Source organism: Gopherus evgoodei, chromosome 2 (genome assembly GCF_007399415.2).
Source record: "Gopherus evgoodei ecotype Sinaloan lineage chromosome 2, rGopEvg1_v1.p, whole genome shotgun sequence".
Lineage (NCBI taxonomy): Eukaryota > Metazoa > Chordata > Testudines > Testudinidae > Gopherus > Gopherus evgoodei.
This window is the reverse complement of record NC_044323.1, coordinates 282,565,838-282,580,151: the sequence shown is the minus strand read 5'-3', so window position 1 is coordinate 282,580,151 and position 14,314 is coordinate 282,565,838. Positions and strand designations below refer to the sequence as shown.

The window sequence follows — 14,314 nt, the reverse complement described above, 5'->3', positions numbered from 1 at the left end:
CCTGTTACTAGCCCCAGGGCATCTGTACCTTCCATTAAACAGGGCCTCAGCTTTTGTTGTTTCTCCCTGTAGCATGGAGACCAGCTTCTCATCCTGGAGAAGCCTGTCTCCCTGCTACCCAGAACATTACTTCCCTCCCTGACTCAAGGAGGGGTTTTTAAAGATCTCAGGCAGCTCTTAATTGGACTTAGATGTCCCTAACTGATCTGAGATAACCCCTTCTCAGCTTATAGGAAAAAGGGCCTTTATCATTCTAGGGCTAACATACCTGCCTTCCTTCTCTTCAGATCATATCAATATTTTGCCTTTTATTAAACATTTCCATGGAGAGAAACATTTATGAGTTTCTCCTCATTTTTTTGAACAGCTCTTCCACTCTCTTGCAGTCCTCCAGCCTAACTTCCTCACAAGCGGCAGTTCCCTGCCTGATCAAACCAGCCAAGAGTAACATCCGACACTGACTTCGATGGGAACTCATCCAGAGCCCCCAGATGCACTTCACTGCTTGTAGCACCCCTTATTATTCTATAGCATGCAGCAGTGCGCTAGGTGCTTCGTAGCACATGAAGAAATAAAAGATCCCGGCCCAAAAGAGTACACTCCAAATTTAACAAAATGAGTAGTGGGGTGGCAAGGAGCGAAGAAGAGACATGGCATGGAAAGATGAGAGATGCTATTAATGCAGCTACTATAGTTTATATATGTATGCACTTCATGATGGATCAGGTATATCAGGTTTTCAATGTCTAGAAGGAAACAATACAAGATAATGAAAATGCTCAATTGCTTTGTTGGGAGCATCCTGGGAGATATGAGTTTTCAAAAGGGTCTTGAGAATCTGATCCAAAGCGCATTGAAGTCAATGTGAGTGTTTCTGCTGGTGCCAGTGGACTATAGATCTAGTCATAGAAGGAATAGTTGAGCTTTCTAGGGGCATGACGTAATAAAAAGCATTGAAATGCATTTGGAAACATCCGAGCAATTAGCTAAGACAGTGTCAGGAACTCTGCTAGCTCGGTGTGCAGTTGCCTGGTGACCCAATGAGCTCAGCTGGGCCCAATAAACCCTCGCTAAGTGCCTGTGCTCCCTGGGTGGACAAAAGAGCCAACAGATGGCTATTTAAGCCTTGTAGCCAGAGCAGCACAAGGTGTTCCATGCCTGCAGCTGCACCAGACCTGCTTTCTGTGCAGGCCCTTGTTTCAACCCTAGTCCCTATTTTCCTCAGAACTCCTGCTTCTGACCGTTGGCCTGTCCCTTGACTTATGCCTCCAGTTCTGTGCTCTGATTCCACCCTGAGCCCAAGGCCAGATGCCTGTTCTCACCACTAGGTTGCACTGCCTGGACCCTGGTGTGTATCACACAGCAAGGGATGGGAAAAGAAAAGGTATAGGAAGGTGACAGCTACAACACAAACTGATCATGAAGTTTATTGTCGATTTTAACCTTTGTTTAAATGCTTTGTTATATTAAGATCTGAAGCAGACTCCAGAGCTGGAGGTAAATGTATTGTGCTATATTTTTTTGCTAAGGAAAGCAAGTTAAGTTTGGTTTTTTTAAATTATGATAAGCATGCACTGCAGCACTTTGCTGTTTAATCTCTGTTGATGCTGCCTTTTTGGGAGGATGAACATGATCAGGTTTGCCAATGAGCAGAGTGAGAAACTAGCAAGGCTCTACTCTGCATATTTAATCAATGGCCTGGAGAGGATATGGCTATGGACCACTGCAAAACAGAGTGAGAACAGCCAGTTGCATGAGTTTCTTTGTTCAACTGTGTGTGAATTTAAAGCTTGTTAAGGAGCCCTGGCTGACTGCTCTGGAGACTCAGGTCAAATTGTCAAACCTGTGTGCCTAAAGTTAGGCATCTCCATAAGTGACCTGCTATTCACAGGTGCTAAGTATCAGCAGCTCCTAGGGGAGTTCAGAGGTGCAGAATTCCAAATTTAGGTGCCTAGATCAAAGGCCTGACTTTTGAACTTGGCTCAATTTAAGGGCACCCACATTTTGCCCAGAAGTCCTCTCTGTTTATCCACAATATTGGCACAGCATAGACAGAGCAACACTCTCACTATACAATAAAAAGCCTGCCTCCCTTCACTGATACACTGACAGTAACCAGAAATCAAACTGCAGGAGAGTGGCTAAAAAGGGAACAAGGTAGGTAGAAAAGTCTCCCTGGAGTGAACCAAGTTGCAAGCAATTTCAGCATCTGTCAGAGAGGGAGTGTCACTCATGGCCTGTTGGGCTGAACATTCAACACCCCCTCTTTTTCTCTTCTCCAATTCCCTCCTTCTCCTTTGATGCAGAATCAGCAGTCACAGGCAGGTACCTTCCTTAACAGCATCTCAAGACAAAGCATCGATTTTAACATGGAAAGATCACTCCTGGTATGTCTCACAATTGCCCTCATTTTCATCACTTACATTCCTTATCTATTCATCTGAACAGACAGGGTACTTAATACACCATTACAATTACAATCCACATCCAAAGAAAGTACTGAACTAAGCGTGAAGCTGGAGTGCACACAATGCACCGTGAATACATTATGCCGGCTGCTAGCTCATGACAATGGGCCTGTATAATTAACTGGATGAGGAGATTCAGAAGAGCTGTTTCCAATTAAAAATAACACTTTTGCAAGGGCAAATGAGTGAGGCAGTGGTTGTAATTCTAATGCAGCTCTAGCAGCTGCCTCACTTGTCCTAGAAGAACCTGTCTTCCTGCCCCAAACTGGTGCCCTATACCCTCCTCCTCCTCCTCCGCTACCAAAACAACTTCTCTTCTCCCTCCAGGTGGTGGTAGTGCTTCTACATCCCTCCGTGCTTGAGAGCTACTGACCAGGGCAGGTGGATGGGAGGGAGGGGGGGTTAGAAATAATTTCCCCAGAGGAATTTATTCCACAACAGAGCAAGTCAAAAATATTCAGTCAAAAAATTGATGAAAAATGGTCCTTTTTTAAAAAATATTTTTTTTGTGGAAAAGCCTCTCATGAAATTTTCCATTTTTTGATGAAAAGCAACAATTAAACAGCTTTTGATTTTCTAAAACCTAAAAAATGCTTGGTTTTTTCATAGAAATATTATGAGGAAAAAAATGTAAAATTGGCATTGCTTTTAAAAATTTCCACACAAACTACCATTTTCTGAACAGCTCTATAATGGACCATTGTCAGGGTTCTTGCACCTTCCTCAGAAGGAACTGGTAGTACTCACTGTTAGAGACTGGACTACTGGGATGGCAATTCCTCTGCTTCCATACTGGGTTTAATCATGGTGCTTTTATCCAGGAAGGAGAGAGGGCCTAAAGAGTTCATCCCTACCTGTCATAAAGATTTGATAAGAGCAAGTGATAAATTCACTCATATTGACATTATCATTTCTCTTTGGGAAGACAAATGAGATTGAAAGCACCTCTCTCCTAGGCAACAATTATGGGCTCAGTCTTGTTCTCATTGAAGTAAATGGGAGTTTTGCCAATGGTTTAGCGGTAGCATGATTGGGCCCCTTAAATGCACACTGCATGTTGCTTTCAGTGGTCAGCAGACATCACTTCAGCAAATCAGTTTGTTATGTTGCATTACACAGTGTGACAAAGTGATGCAGTGAATAAGGAACGAAATGCTGACTCTTTCATAAATCTTCAACTTGACAAAGCTATTGTGAACCAGGGAAGCTACTGTCAGTTCGTTTAGCAGACAAACCACAAACTGATGATGACTGAACATTTAGTAAGTGACATCCATCCCTAAGGCGGGTGCTTTGGCCTCAGTTCATCTCTCCTCCCAGTGAAAGGACAGTACACTGTATATATACATGCATTAACCCCAAACAAATTAACAATCACCGTGGGAATTCAGAATTTCAAACTTATTTGTTTAACTTATGCAGTGTTGTTGTAGCTGTGTTGGCCCTATGATATTAGAGAGACTATGTGTGTGAGGTAATATCGTTTATTGGAACAACTTTTGTTGGTGAGAGAGACAAGCTTTCAAGTTTATACATAGCTCTTCTAATTAGGGCCCGACCAAATCCACAGTGCATTCTGGTCAATTTCACAGCCATAGGATTTGAAAATTGGTCAATTTCATGAATGCAGATGTTTACATCTGAGATTTCATGGTGGTATAACCATGGGGGTCCCAACCCATAAACGGCTTGGGGGGGATTGCAAAGGTGTTGTAGGGAGGCTGCGAGATTGGCACCCACATTTCTGTGCTGCTTTCAGAGCCCAGATCTGAAGGTAGCAGCCACAGAGCTTCCTGCAGCTGCAGGACATTCCTGGAGGTGGGTCTGATCTCCCCCATGCTGCTAGGAGCACCCCAGCTAGGGGCTCCTAGCTGCTAGTCCAGAGTTTCCTGCAGCAGGGGGAGGTATGTGGAGACAGGTCTGATCTCCCTCTGAGAGCAGCTGTGCAAGGGAAGAGCAAGTCCTATCTCTCCCCACTCCGGTTAGGGCTAGCATCTAGAAGACCCCGGCTGGAGTGCTCCCCGCAGTACAGATCCACCTCCACCTTCAGGAACCTCCTGGAGCGTCCTGTAGCAGGGGGAAGTATCCAGAAGTGTCTCTGATCTCCACCTGAGAGCAACTGTGCAGGGAAAGAGTAAGTCCCATCCCTCCCCAGCTTGGGGACTAGCAGCTGAAGCCCAGGAAATGGTAAGAGACCCTGGCTGGGGAGCCTCCTAGCCTTTCTCCTCACCCTCCAATAGCTAGATTTAATGGGGGAGGGCTTACTGCAGGGATCGGCAACCTTTGGCACGCAGCCCACCAAGGTAAGCACCCTGACGGCCCGGGCTGGTTTGTTTACTTGCCACATCCACAAGTGCAGCCGATCGCGGCTTCCACTGGCCACAGTTCGCCTCTCCAAGCCAATGGTGGCTGCGGGAAGTGGCAGCCAGGACATCTCTCAGCCTGCACCACTTCTCATAGCCACCATTGGCCTGGAGCAGCGAACTGCAGCCACTGAGAGCCGCAATCGGCCGAACCTGAGGTGGGCCGCGTGCCAAAGGTTGCCGATCCCTGGATTATTGTGTCAGTGGCATGTTTTCCATGGCTGTGAATTTGGTAGGATCCTACTTATAATAATCAAATGGATGCCAAAATGTAAGTCTGTCTCTTGATCTAGCTTTTCAATCCATTGTTCCTGTACATTAGCTTGCTACCATAAGATTGCTTATGAATATTGCTGGTCAGGAATTTTTTGATGAAACTTTTCTTTTTTCGGTGAGAAAAGCCTGATTTGTTAAATTTTTCATATGAATGTACCAGTCTCAATTAAACATTCATCAGGAAGAATTTCTCCGGTCCAGGATGGAATTTCCGGTTAAAATCAAAAGCCTACTATAGAATAACCTGCAGCTTAGGACGCTCACTTAGGATGTGGGAGACCCAGGTGCAAGTCCCTGCTCCAATGAATATTTAATTATTTACACAATGTGGAACAGTTCCAACAGGAGAGAATGAGAGAGATTCATCCCAGAATATACTCTGGCCTGTTGTCAAAACACTCTGCGGGGCAATATGGGAGACTAGCAGAGCAGGGCCTTGAACATACGTCTCCCACCTCCCATGTGAATTCCCTGAACAGGCTATTGGCTGTTCTGGGCTCCTAATCTCTAAAAGTTCTCAAGGTCTCAGGTTCATCATGCTGCAGAGTGGGAACATTTTTGCAACATCAAAACGTTTTGTGGGTCAGGAAAGCCATTTCCCACCCAGCTCTTTGGGCTGCTCTATTCAGCATTCTTCTACTGCACTATAATGTCAATGTCAATTATTTAAAAAATAAATAAAAAACCCAGAAACATGAATCTGTATGTTTCCAAGCTATGCAGAATGCACTCAGCCTCTGTTCAGAATGGAATTAGTGCTGTGCTGCAACCAAAGATGCACCGAAGCTGACAGAGCAGAGCTGCAATTATGGCTAATTACACTGCTCTACAGCCAAAATGCTTCTGAAATAAATGTAGTCCAACTTTACTAATTCAGGGTCACTGAGAACGAAAATGATGCTTAAAATTGTTGATTGGCTCTAGTTTTCAAGATATGCTATTGGGTCAGTATATACGACCCTTGACTTGGGAATGGCGGAGGATAAGTGAGTTATAAAGAGAAGGGATCTCAATTTAAGCCAGAAATGACTAAAATACATCTTTGACTGGATCTATGAATAAATCTATGACTGGGTTTGGACAGTACTTGCTTTTGAGGCAAAACAATGAATGATGCAATCTGAAGCTGGTATTGCGTCATACATTATATGAAATGCATCATGTTATTCCTAGAAGTCACGGATGATGCAATCATAACGAAGCTTACATCACTCTGCTGAACAAATTGCCCTATATCAGCTCTAGAAATCATACAATGTCATGCTCTCTTCTTTGTCAGTGTTTAATTTTGCAAAGGGACACATTTCTGTTTAGCCAAAGTGAGCAGAGATGCCTCGTACTTGTGTGAACAGTGCAGATAACTTCTGCTATGTTTGTGGTGAAGTGACTTTTGCATCACAGAAGGGCAGTATAACCACTATGGTTAAGAAAGCCTATCACCTTTACTTTGGCTGCAAAATTGGAGATCAGGACAAGAGGTGGGCCCCATACATATGCTGCAACACTTGTGCAACAAATCTTCGCCAGTGGTTGAACAGGAAAAGGAAATCTATGCCTTTTGCGGTGCCAGTGATTTGGAGAGAGCCAACAGATCATACCAGCAATTGTTACTTCTGCATGGTGCCTCCAGCTGGGAAAGGTGTGTCAAAGAAGAAAAAGCGGACTGTGCATTATCCAAACATTCCATCAGCTTATACGTCCAGTACCCCACGGAGAAGGACTGCCGATTCCTGATGCACCAGAATCATTCTCATTTGAGTCAGACGAGGAAGAGGAAGAGGATGAAACTTCTGGTCCTGAACTATCAGTGTCACAGGACCCACATTTTCTCCCATCCTCTTCCTCTGAACCACACCTCATAACACAAGGTGAACTGAATGACCTTGTAAGGGATTTGGAACTACCCAAGAATAAGGCAGAGCTGTTGGGCTCTGGACTACAGCAGTGGAATCTCCTGGCAGGCTATCAGGGCAAATGGAGCCCATCAATGCTTGCAGACTATTGCTGGACAGTGACAAGAGATGCTCCATTTAATGAATACAAGAGACAAGCCAAAAAGCGCCGAGTAGACACTGAATAGGACTAAACTATGTACATAATAGTTTTTTGCCTTTTGTTTCATAATAGTTTTATTTATATAACCCTTTTGCTGATTTTGAAAGTGTTACATAAACAGGACAGGTGAAATATTATCATGTAAAGCAACCATAAACACATGAAAAGACTTACGTTTACAATTTATGATTAAAACTCTACTATCTGCACAATATACATAGTCATAAAATGTAAAAACTTAAATATCTTAGAAACAGTAGCCAATCAGTTGTTTTAATTGTCATATTTGAATTCAGCACATCAAAATACATAATAAATATCACATTTTATCTCTGAAGCAGACGACTTCTCAAAAATTGTAGACTAGTGTTATATTTTATCTCCACCCCCAGTCTATACCTAGGTGACGGCTGCCATCTTGGTTGACACTGGCGATTGGAACAGGGACCTCAACAGCTTGAGTTAAACAGTCAGCTTCTGTAATGGGGGATGTAACTGAGTCCTCTTCTTTGTTGATCTGGGACACAATACAGCCAGGAGGTTATAGCTGCTCTTTGTTCCTCCTACTTGCTGTCCCATTCCTTACATTTCACTCAACTGAGCAATCCCCATTGTCACCCCAGTCTATTTCCAGCATAGATCCCCAAAGCATGCAAATCAGTGCAGCTCCACCCACTGAGTGAGAACCACAGAAGCCAATGGACCTATGCTGATTTACATTAGGTATGACTCTGGCCCATAATTCTTCCTCCTTTTGTGTCTCCCTAAGAAAAAAGCTCCTGGTTAACATTCACGGAGTCCCCTGGCTACAAACATTTCCAAGGAATCCACCTGTTCTGTGAAATAGTCCAGATACTGTTCCCAAATGCTTCCCTCATTTGTCCTGTGCAATACCAGGCTGCTCTGATCTTTAAGCCGTAAATTCTTCAGAACAGGAGCAGGCTTGTTATCAGTTTGGCACAAGATACGCTTCGTGCAGCATGGTATTTATTCATGGCACTATATTGATAGTATTAGTTTCTATTTTTGTTTTATTCTTATCTAATTGCCCCTTGCCTGGCTCAGGAACCCAGGACATTGTGCAAGCAGTTAAAATGTCTTATCGTTATCACAAAGTTGCTAGAAACTGACAACCCACTAGGAGTGCACAGCTCTCGCTGCACTGCACAACCCTAGTTCCTGGGAACTGCATGGCTTGCTCTTATCCATGCAGGGAGTGGGCTGATCCCAAATTTAGGATTAGAAAGCACAAAGGACTCCTACATACTTCCTTCCTGAGATGCTTCTAGGCTCTTTGGGCCTAGCTGAAAATATGGCATTTAGTATTTAGTATTTAAGTATTTAAGTGACTTGAGTTTTCTTTCTTTTTTAAACTCCAGCTCCCACTGAGAGATTTTCCCATCCTCTCAACACAGGGTGATCCTGTCCTCAGATCTGCAGGGGCATCACTTTGCCCTTGTCATGACATCGTCATGTCATCCCTTTAGACTTGCACGGAAATTGTTTTGCCATTATGTTATCTTGGTGATTCAAACTTGAACTCCAGTGAACACTACCCTCCAGGCTCCCTTTGAAAAGCTTGTGAAACATGCTGCACTCCCTCGATCACTCGAGATTAAGGAACTAGCCTAGAAGCTGCCTGTATTGATATTTCAGTGTCCGAAATATCTCTGCGAGTCTCTGGGAGAAAACATTACTATAATTAAAAGCTCCCTTTTCTTTTTTGGAAGATACTGCAACGGCTTAGCGTCCCTTCTCGTCAGTAGGGTACGAGTAAGTTTAAGACCCTGGTGGCAGAGGGCTAAATACTTCAGTCCTCACTCATTCAAAACTTCCTTTAACTTCAATAGTATTCATCATTAGTACACCACCTAGAGAGGCCAAGTGAAATCAGAGCCCCACCATGGTAGGCACTGCAAATACACATAGCAGCAAAGAGGGAAGATCTTCTGGTGAACACATAGGGCTGGGACCCAGGCAAGCTGGGTTCAACTCCCAGGTTTGATTTTGGGTAAGTCACAATCTCTCTGTGCCTCAGTTCCTTATCTTTACCTCCATTTGCTTATCATATTGCATCTATCACCATAGAAACTGTTGCTCCTGTTTACACACACAAGGCAGAGAGATCTTCATGTTAATTAATGCAGTTACCCTGCAAAGGATCCCATGGAGAAGGCACATGCTTTGATGGGTCATAATACCCTGTATACAGTACAACACTGTTTCATGTCCTCACATATCAGTTTGTAGTATAAACACGTAGTGTTTGCTATGTCCCCAGAGAAGGAATCTCTTGGGCTCCAGCTACCACTTCCCCAGGAGAACCTCCCAATTCCTGAACTATATTTAACTTGCTGTGACATGACAGCTCATTACAGTCACAGCATTTCACAGCCTTGTAGATGCCTCTTTGTAAAGAAAATTGATTATCCAGAATAAGGTTGCATCCTTGAGCCAACCTTAGTCGGCTCTCTGAGCCTGCTTTTGTGTGTGCCTGCAAAGCAACAGACATTATATCTGGAACAAAGCGAAGTTAACTCCTCTACTAAACAGAACTTAAGGGAGAATGTGACCCAGCAGTCCAAATAACTCATTCACTCCTGTCTAGACTCAGTTACCTGAATGACATGCAGAAAAGAATCCTTCCTATCGCCATCAAATGTAGCACAAATAACTTTAATAGATTGTAGTTTTACTTTGGTTCTCCTTTCTCTCCTGGAGTTTCCAGATAGAAGTTATACAGAGAAATGTACATAGACTGCAAGATCTTCAAGGCAGGGAATCTGTCTTGCTTTAAAAGCCAAATTCTTCTTCTTTTACTCAAGTGAGTAAAGCATTGGGACTTATTACATGAGCAAAGTGAGCAGCACTTGGACACATTTGCATGGCTTATATATAAATTTTCCATGCTGTATGCATGATTTCTGATTAGTAAGTTTGGAACTGTGCTCAGTTATAATATTTAAACTCTTATTTAGTGAATGTGAACTAATACACGTCCTGTGAGCTATGTTGTATTGTTACTGTGCTGCATCTGTGTAATATAAAATCCCAATAACCTTTGAGTCTGGTTGGAGATTGACTGAAGTTGCATGCAATCCTGATTATCAAAGCACTGGCAAATAGAGGAGGGAGTGGTAGGAATTACCTGTGTTAATATAACATATGGCATGCATGAGTAACATTTTTAAAAGTCAAGAAATGTTGACATTAAAGGTTGAGCTATATTATTAACTTGGCCATGTTGCAGTAATCTAATACCCTTGCTCTCTTTCCTTTCCATTTTCTCCATCTTTATGACGTCAAATATTGTAATAATTCTTTGACCACTGAGGTCTAAGTGATCATCATTGTGCTATACACCACAGCAATCAGCATTTCACAGTGAAAGAAGGACCAAAATTTTTCTCTTCCTGCTCCTAAAATTTGGGATCTTCCATTAACCTTGTTTCCAGACTCCAAAGTAGCAGTGCATTGCCACTAAACATGGAAAAATCCCTAGCTTCTACATTTGCATTGTACTAGCAGTGAGAGTTTGCCACATGTGATATACAGATAATTTATAGTTAGTTTGTATAATAAACTTTACATAATAATCTAACAAAATAGATAAAAGAGAGGGGCGGGGAAGAAACTCGTTTAGCAGAATGAATTACAGATGGGTTAGTACAAACACCATAAGAATTGCCATATTTTGTACCAGCTGGCCTGTTTCCTGTCTCACCTTGTTGGCTGTGCAGCATTGGAATGATTCTTATTTGTGCTTTTATTAACCTAATTTACCAAGTCTGTGTTAGTGGCTGTGTCATCTACTCCTAATTTACTATTGCCTGCAAATTTTATTAACCTGTTGTGTGAACATTTTCTTCTTCAAGATCCTACATGCTCTCCACACTCTTCTCTAAATCTTTAATAGCCATCACTAGGCTGATCCTTGATTTTTTTTTTAACTCATAACTAGGTACTATTCAATAGTAAAGAAAAGGATGATTTCCTACTTGTAAGTTCTTCAGGGGCAGGGACCATTTTTTAAGTATTTGTACAGCACCTAGCACAATGTGGCTCTGATTGATGCCCCTAAGCACTACTGGGTTAATTTCTACTTTCATAGAATTTGCTCCTGTCATAGTTTGAAATATACATCTAATTTCTGTGCAGTTATCTGGGGCGTGTCAGTCATTCAATAGTAATATAGGCCATGGCAATACAAACTTATTCTGTCAGAAATATTAGTTCATGATATGGAGCACTCACGATTGTAGTTAAATTGTTTACTGTGAATTCTAACAGGATAATAAAACAGGGTAGTGTTAGATTGAAAAGACACTTTGTGCTCTGATATGTCTAGGTAAACTATGACCATCAGAGTTCTACTGAAAAGGAAAGAGATTAAAGATTTTGTTATGATTAGACTATCTAGATCAGTGGTTTGCAAACTTTTTTTTTCCACGGACCTCTTGAAAATTGTTGATGGTGTCGGCGGAGCACTTAACAATTTTTCTAAATATTGTTTGTACCATTAGCTAACTATTGTAAAGTGCTTTGGATAAAAGCGCTATATAAAAAAAATTATTATTATTGTTTTTTGTTCTACAAATAAAAGCACACAACTCATATTTTAATATCAGAAGTCTTACCTTTCTAATGCGATGGATGTGCCCTCTCTCCCCCGCCATGGCAGCTCCTGGGCTGGGATTGGGAAGGGAAGGGGGTGTCTCTGTCCCACCACGGCAGCCCTTAAGCTGGGGCTGGGAAGGAGGGAGGGTCTCTCCCCCATCATGGAAGCCCCTCAGCTGGGGCTGGGAAGGAGGGAGGGTCTCTCCCCCATCATGGAAGCCCCTCAGCTGGGGCTGGGAAGGAGGGAGGTTCTCTCCCCAGTAGCCACAGTCCTGGAGCTGGGGAAAATTGCCTCTTTCTCTGTCTGCCGCAGCCCTGCACATCCCAAATTCCCCCCACCCCCTCTTCTCACCCCAGTGCCCTCTCCCACCTACCCCCTGGTCCCCCCAAGGCCACCACCTCACCTTACATGTGCATCTTCTCCATCTAATTAGTGGAGCCATGCCTGCACAGCTTCACTAATTAGATGGGTGGCCCTTCATTCTGTCATGTGTGGCTCTCCTGTCTAATCTACACAGTAACTCCCGCCCGCCTTACTCTGTAGGAATTTCAGCCTTATCTAGTGGCAGGGACTTGGGGGTTCAAAGTTAAAGGTACTTTGTGGCTGCTTGGATCCCAGGTTTTGGTTTGGACCGAGCTGGAATAATTATGCATACAGATCCTTTTCTTTCTTAAACTTAAAGGAAGAAGCTAGCTTAGTGGTTGGCAGGTTGTCATGTAAGAGACCTGGCCTTGATTAGTAGACCTGGGCTTTTGCTCCTCTGGCACAGTGCACATCTTTAGGGAAGACTCCAGCCCGCATCACACTGTGACTGAACTGTAAGAGGACATGATTAGTGATGCACAAACCTTCCACGATTCGGAGACTCAGCTCTGTTCAGACGAGCACCCGGCAGCTCAGATGCTTATTCAGACTCTCTGAATCACTTCAGAGTGAAAAGCTGGACTGGAAATCTCATGAGGGAAGTTGCTTGGAATAAATCTACAGCAGTTCTTGCTTCCAGCTGTTCCAGAAATACCTCATCCATGGTATTTCAGGCACTTCCTTTTCTGGTCCTGGCTAAAACAAGAAAGTTCACAGGCAGCAGTAAAAAGAAAAAATTGTGAGGTGAGGGTGGGGGAGCAGGACTCAGGGGTCGGATAGAAGGTGAGGGACAAGAACCAAATATTTTCATAGCTAGAAAAATGCTTTTTATTCAGGCCATTTATTCTATAGGAACTGATTTGCCCATTTCTGTATTTGCAAGACCATTATGTACTGTTTCAAGTTTGTTTTCCTTTAATGCTATTAATGCATCCATTAACCATTTTCCCCTAAATCCAGACAGCTAAGCAATAGCATCTAACACACAAATTTCCCTTCCCCTTCCTTGCCATACCTGTAGTCCACAATATAATAAGAACATAAGAATGGCCACACTTGGTCAGACAAATGCTCCATCTAGCGCAGTATCCTTTCTGCTGACAGTAGACAATGTCAGATACGTCAGAAGAAAAGAATAGACGTGGATAATTATCAAGTCATCCATTCCCTATTGGACAGTCTTAGCATCTGGCAGTCAAAAGTTTAGGGACACCAAAGTATGGGGTTGCATTCATGACCATCTTGCCTAATAGCCATTGGTGGACCTATCCTTCATGAATGTATCTGATTCTTTTTTTAACCCATTCATAGTTTTGGCTTTTGCAACACCCCGTGGGAATGAGTTTCACAGGTTAACTGTGCGTTGTGAGAAGAACTTCCTTTTGTTTGTTTTAAACCTGTTGCATATTAATTTCATCAGGTGACCCCAAGTTCTTGTGTTATGTCAAGAGGTAAATAACACTTCCTTATTCACTTTCTCCACATCAGTCATGATTTTATAGACCTCTAGCATATCCCTTCTCAGCTGTCTCTTTTCTAAATTGAACAGTCCCAGTCTTTCTAATCTCTCCTTATATGGAAGCTGTTCCACACTCCTAATAATTTTTGTTGTTCTTTTCTACACCCTCTCCAGTTTTAATATATCTTTTTTGAGATGGGGTGACCAGAACTGCATGCAATGTTCAAGATGTGGGCATACAATGGATTTATACAGAGGCATATGCTACTTTCTGTTGTATTATTTATCCTTTTCCTAATGTTTGCTAGCATTCTGATAGCTTTTTGACTTCTGTTGCACATTGAAAAAGATGTGTTCAGAGAACTATCCACAGTGAGCTTTTTGGGACAGTGCATATGTACGTACAGTACCTAGCACAATGAAAGCACAGTCTTGGTTGGAGTCTATAAGCACTGCTGTAACCGTGCTAATAGTTTGGGATTGTCCTGATCTCGATTTTTCAGTCATTCCATTACAGACATAGGATACATGTGAGATATTTACATCCAGATCTGGATTTTGAAACACATTCTCTCATCCCAAATTTTAGGAGTGTTCAGCTCTATGGCTTTATTTCAGGACCATACTTGGGATATTAAATAAAACCTCCAGGTAAGTACACATACTTGACCTTCCCATTGGTTTGTTTTGACTTGTTTGCATTAATAAACCT

General features: G+C 42.7%; 1 non-coding gene across 1 annotated transcript; it reads left to right on the top strand.

The window, feature by feature from the left end:
* The first annotated feature begins 269 nt into the window (after positions 1-269).
* On the top strand, positions 270-387 carry LOC115647294. Its single transcript, XR_003999255.1, has one exon. It is a non-coding gene; the product is annotated as a U5 spliceosomal RNA (small nuclear RNA).
* Positions 388-14,314: the final 13,927 nt, after the last annotated feature.